We start from the raw sequence: 6,817 nt of genomic DNA on the forward strand, positions 1-6,817 counted from the left end.
AAGAAGAGGTCGAAGTATCAACATACATGGGTATTTGGAAAAAGTGGTCTCAGCCCTCATGGATGACTTTGAAAGTTTCAAGATTTTAGTGGAAGAAGTAATGGCAGATGTGGTGGAAATAGCAAGAGAAGTGGAGCCTGACAATATGGTTGAATCGCTGCAATCTCTCATGATAAAACTTTAAAGGATGAAGAGTTGCTTCTTAAAAATGAGCAAAGAAAGTGGTTTCCTGAAATGGAATCTAATCCTGGTGAAGATTCAGTGAAAATTATTGACATGACAATAGAGGCTTTAGAATATTACATAAACTTAGTTGATAAAACAGCAGCAGTATTTGAGAGGATTGACTCCAATTTTGAAAAAAGCTCCACTGTGGGTAAAATGCTTTCTGAAAATATGGCATGCTACAGAGAAATTGTTCCTGAAAGGAAGAGTCAATTGATGTGGCAAACTTCACTTCTGCTTCCCTGATGACTCAGTGCTAAAGAATCTGCCTGCAATGCAGGACACGCAGGAGATGTGAATTTGATCCCTGATTTAAGAAGATCCCCTGGAGGAGGAAATGCCAACCCACTCCAATATTCTTGCCTGGAAAATTCCATGAACAGAGGAGCCTGGCAGGCTACAGTCCATGGCATCCCAAAGAGTTGGACATGACTGAGTACACACATGTAACACAAGTCTTATTTTAAGAAATTGCCACAGTCACCCCCAAACTTCAGCAGCCACCACCCTGATCAGTAAGCCATAATCAAATATCAAGGCAAGACCCTCCAGCAGCAAAAAGATTACAGCTCATTGGAGGCTCATATGATAGCTAGCATATTTTAGCAATGAAGCATTTTCTAAATAAGATAGACACATTGATTTTATTTTTTAAAACATTTTTATTAATTTTTTTTCTGATATGCACATTGTGTGGTTTTTTTTTTAAGACATAATACTACTTAATAGACTACAGGATAATGTAAACATAACTTTTATATGCACTGGGAAACAAACAAAAAAACAAATACTGCGTGACTTACTTTATGGCAACATTCACTTTATTGCAATACTGATTTGATTATAGTTGTTGGAGCAAACCTACAACATCTCCAAGGTGTTATTATCTCACAGGATGGTTATAATAAGAAAGTAAGAAAATATATTGTACCAATCAAAGCCCAGCAAGGAAAACAAATCTCTCTGTTTTAAAATAGAGGAAATTTTATTCAAGGTACTGGGCTTCCTCAATAAGGACACTCAAGAGTTAGGCATATCCAGAAGCTTCTACTTCCCCCTAAACTAAGGTTACACCTCCAGTGTTTATTTAGAACCGAGTTCCCCAAGGTCACATGACCTTGTTTGGTCCATTTGTGAAGCAGTGGCCAGCTCGGTTGTGTATCACTTTGTATTTATTTCCCATCCTCCTTCACCTCACTTCCTCTTTCCCTCAGTTTCATTGTCCTATAAAGCATTTTTTTTGAAGGAGGTATACTTCCTTTATAGTGTTGTGTTAGTTTCTGCTGTACAACAAAATGAATTAGCTGTATGTACACCTATGTCCCCTCCCGCTGGAGCCTCCCTCCCATGCCCCCCCGCCCCCCCCCGTCTAGGTCATCACAGGGCCCCAAGCTGAGCCCTATGCGGTACAACAGCATTCATTGTTGTTTTTCAGTTGCTAACTCCAGTCAGACTCTTTGTGACCCCATAGACTGCAGCACACCAGACTTTTCTGTCCTTCACTATCTCCTGGAGTTTGCTCAAACTCATGTCCATTGAGTCAGTGATGCCATCCAACCATCCCCTCTGGCCACTTCCTTCTCCTCCTGCCATCCATCTTTCCCAGCACTGGGGGATCTTTTCCAATGAGTCAGCTCTTTGCACTAGGTAGCCAAAGTATTGGACCTTCAGCATCAGCGCTGATAGCATTTAAGTTTTGTCTCAGGGTTTGTCTGGTTAAAGACACTGGGAAATGAAGCTTGGAGGTGTTCATTTCCCCACAATAAGAAGCTGAGGAGGGAAGAGAAAAGGATAGGTCTGAACACAAATAGGCTCAAAGATGTGTATTCTAACCTTGTTGTTCATTGCGATCTTTATATTCATATTTAAATTTTATGTAACAATGTCATGCTTCCATCTAATAAGAGGTTCCTCATTTCTGTAATAGGTCAGGAGGCACAAGATGGAGAAATTATGCAGAGCTTGAACACTTTTAATAAGGGGATGTTCTTCAGGGCAGTCGAGTCCTAGCCCCCTTCTATGCCTAGTTTGGCAGGATTCCTTCATGGATAGTTGCTACTGTTGTTCAGTTGCCCAGTCATGTCTGACTCTTTGTGACCCCATGGACTGCAGCATGTCAGGCCTCCCAGTCCCTCACCGTCTCCTGGAGTTTGCCCAAGTTCATGTTCATTGTATTGCTGATGCCGTCCAGCCATCTCATCCTCTGATGTCCTCTTCTCCTCCTGCCCTCAATCTTTCAGTTCATCAGGGACTTTTCGAATGGGTTGGCTCTTCACATCAGGTGACCAAAATTCTGGAGCTTCAGTCCTTCCAATGACTATTCAGGGTTGATCTCCCTTAAGATTGATTTGTTTGATCTTCTTGCTGTCATGGGTAGTTACATAAATACAATAGCACAGAGATCCTGAGGTAAAAGAAGACATAATAAAGATAGTCTAATTAGATAAAGCCTATCTGTACAGAAGGACAGAAACAGTTGGAAGGGATCATTACACTAGATAAGGAATCCCAGCTGATAGGGACAGAATAAAGGGACAAAGTAAGTGATCAAATTGTTAATGCCACTAGGGGACTAGAAGTAGAAAAAATATGTGAGACCTCTGTAAGTTAATGATTACTCAAGAAAGCAGGGTTTTGTTATTGTTTAGTCACTAAGTTGTATCCAATTCTTTTGTGATCCCATGAACTGTTAGCCCTCGAGGCTCCTCTGTCCTTGGGATTTCCCAGGATATAATACTAGAGTGGGTTGCCATTTTCTTCTCCAGGGCATCTTCCTGACCCAGGGATTGAATTCTGTCTCCTGCATTGGCAGGTGGATTCTTACTGCTGAGTAACCGGACTGGGAAAATCATGTTTCAGTTCAGTTCGGTTCAGTCAATCAGTTGTGTCCGACTCCTTGCGACCCCATGGACTGCAGCATGCCAGGCTTCCCTGTCCATCACCAACTCCTGGAGTTTACTCAAACTCATGTCCATTGAGTCGGTGATGCCATCAACCTCTGTTGTTCCCTTCTTCTCCTGCCTTCGATCTTTCCCAGCATCAGAGTCTTTTCAAATAAGTCAACTCTTCGCATCAGGTGGTCAAAGTATTGGCATTTCAGCTTCAACATCAGTCCTTCCAATGAATATTCAGGATTGATTTCCTTTAGGATGGACTGGTTGGAGCTCCTTGTAGTCCAAGGAACTCTCAGCAGTCTTCTCCAACACCACAGTTCAAAAGCATTAATTCTTCGGTGCTCAACTTTCTTTATACTCCAACTCTCACATTGACACATGACCACTGGAAAAACCATAACCTTGACTAGATGGACCTTTGTTGGCAAAAAAAAAAAAAAAGTCTCTGCTTTTTAATAAGCTGTCTAGGTTGGTCATAACTTTTCTTCCAAGGAGCAAGCGTCTTTAATTTTCATGGCTGCAGTCACCATCTACAGTGATTTTGGAGCCCCCCAAAATAGTCTCTCATTGTTTCCACTGTTTCCCCATCTATTTGCCATGAAGTGATGGGACCAGGTGTCACAATGTTAGTTTTCTGAATGTTGAGTTTATTTTTTCACTCTCCTCTTTCACTTTCATCAAGAGGCTCTTTAGTTCTTCGTTTTCTGCCATAAGGGTGGTGTCATCTGCATATCTGAGGTTATTGATATTTCTCCTGGCAATCTTGATTCCAGCTTGTGTTTCATCTATACTGGCAGTTCGCATGATGGACTCTGCATTCAAGTTAAATAAACAGGGTGACAATATACAGTCTTGTATATACAGTACACAATATACTCCTTTCCTGATTTGGATCCAGTCTGTTGTTCCATGTCCAGTTCCAACTGTTGCTTCTTGACCTGCATACAGATTGCTCAGGAGGCAGGTCAGGTGGTCTGGTATTCCCATCTCTTGAAGAATTTTCCACAGTTTGTTGTGATCCACACAGTCAAAGGCTTTGGTGTAGTCAATAAAGCAGAAGTAGATGTTTTTCTGGAGCTCTCTTGCTTTTTCAATGATCCAACGGATATTGGCAATGTGATCTCTGGTTCTTCTGCCTTTTCTAAACCCAGCTTGAACATCTGCAAGTTCTTGGTTCACATACTGTTGAAGCCTGGCTTGGAGAATTTTGAGCATTACTTTGCTAGCATGTGAGATTAGTGCCATTGTGTGGTAGTTTGAGCATTCTTTGGCATTGCTTTTCTCTGGTATTAGAATGAAAACTGACCTTTTCCAGTCCTGTGGCCACTGCTGGCTTTTCCAAATGTGCTAGCATATTGAGTGCAGCACTTTCACAGCATCATCTTTCAGGATTTGAAATAGCTCAACTGGAATTCCATCACCTCCACACTTTGTTTGTAGTGATGCTTCCTAAAGTCCACTTGACTTTGCATTCCAGGATGTCTGGCTCTAGGTGAGTTGTCACACCATCGTGGTTATCTGGGTCATGAAGATCTTTTTTGTAAGCAAAATTGTGTTTGTTTAACCACAAAATCAAGCAAGTTTGATTAGCAACAAAGCCATGCAACAAAAGCACAAGACATGACCCCAAACAATAAAACAATGGTGGTATGAGACCCACATCCTGCCCTGTGAGCTCAGAAAGTTAATGATCCCTAGGACGTGTTCTGTGCACACATGAACAACAATAATTTGTGAACCTAGCTTGACCATGTAGGGACAAGAAAACTCCCTTGCCCAACCTGACGGAGGAGCTGATGATGAAAGCAGGAGGACTACTCAAGAAAGACAAGGACGTTCCTCTCCCCATGCCCACTTTCCTTTTATTATTAAACTGTACCCCACTAAGTTCTCTGGGCATAGCATTTCTCGCCCACCCACTTGTAAACATGACAAGAGTCCTAGTCTAATAAATCAATTCTTATCTACCACTTTGCCTCTCACTGAATTCCTCTCTGTGGTGAGACATAAAGGACTGTGATACTGAGACGGTAACAGATGGGAAGGCCAAGGGTCTCCAAATGGAGAAAATAGGCTGCAAGCGTCAGACATTTTTTATCTCTCCCTTAAATGGCTGGAGGAAACAAATTAGTGTTACATTGCTTTCCCCTTCTCTATACACATTTAAAAAGAGGTTTCTCTTAAAAATTCTTTGTTTTCATAATGACACCTGGTTCCACCTGAACTTAATTTTTCTCAGAGCTTGAGCTAACCAATGGATTTTTCTTATGGAAATGTTTGTCTTAAGCTATGTTAATGTGTTATGTATTTACCCCAGACTCTGTCTTCAAGATATAAAGAAAGCTGAGAGCAGAAGAATTGATACTTTTGAACTGTGGTGTTGGAGAAGACTCTTGAGAGTCCCTTGGACTTCAAGGAGTTCCAACCAGTCCATCCTAAAAGAGATCAGTCCTGGGTGTTCATTGGAAGGACTGATGCTGAAGCTGAAACTCCATTATTTTGACCACCTTATGCGAAGAGCTGACTCATTGGAAAAGACCCTGATGCTGGGAAAGATTGAGGGCAGGAGGAGAAGGGGACGACTGAGGATGAGATGGTTGGATGGCATCACTGACTCAATGGACATGGGTTTGTGTTGACTCCGGAAGTTGGCGATGAACAGGGAGGCCTGGCATGGGGTCGCAAAGAGTCGGACACGACAGAGCGACTGAACTAAACTGTATTCAAGTCGGTTCCGCCTAAAGGGTCAGAACCAACTTGACAAACTAGTATGCTATATTTGTACTATTGTAGCCATGCATTCAGGGAAACAAACTCACTCTGAAGGACACTGAAGATAGTGGAGTGCAATTTATTACACTGGCGGGCCCAAGGCAGAGTCTCCTCTTAGCCAAGGACCCCAACCAGTTTTTGTGAAAACCTTATATACCCTAAGTATACATGCCCAAACCCACTTCCCCAAATTCCCTGAAACTAGTCTGAACAAAGGAAAAGAAAGATACACTCAAAGTTAACCTGTGATTCATGGTGCCTTAAGCCTAGGTAGTTAACAGCGGACAATTATCAATAGGCCTGTGGTCATACCCCAATAAGCATAATAGAATGTATGATTCTATTCGGTTACACAGATAGTTAGGGTATTCTTTTAGGTGATGGAGAGCGCTGGGGCTCTTCTTTCCAGGGGCCTGGTTTTCCTATTGGTATATCGTTTCCATAAATACTGGGCATATAGCTCAAAGTCCACAGCCTGGCCCAAGATGGAGTCCTGCTTTCAAGATGGAGCCTGTACTGTTTCCTCCTTCAATATATTGTTCTCCTAATCTATGCTAATGAAACTATGTATTTGTATCAAAATCTTCCTTTCTTCAAGATTAATGTCAATTGTTTTATGGCCCAGGATGACTCACCTGGTGCCAATGTTATCTCAATAATCCATGTTGTGGGTGAGGGGCCTGGTGCCATTCTCTGAGTTTTGAGACATTTCCTTTCTTTAATTAGCAGACTGCTAGTAGCTATATAACATCCAGCTAAAGACTAGCGGGGGGGGGGGGGCACACTTTCTGCCCCCTTCTGATGTCTATGTCAGAAGATTTCTCTCTTTTATACTTTAATAAAACTTTATTACACAAAAGCTCTGAGTGACCAAGCCTCATCTCTGGACCCAGATTGAATTTTTCTCCCCCAGAGGCCAAGAATCC

This window comes from Odocoileus virginianus, chromosome 23 (assembly GCF_023699985.2).
Source record: "Odocoileus virginianus isolate 20LAN1187 ecotype Illinois chromosome 23, Ovbor_1.2, whole genome shotgun sequence".
NCBI classification, from domain to species: Eukaryota; Metazoa; Chordata; class Mammalia; order Artiodactyla; family Cervidae; genus Odocoileus; species Odocoileus virginianus.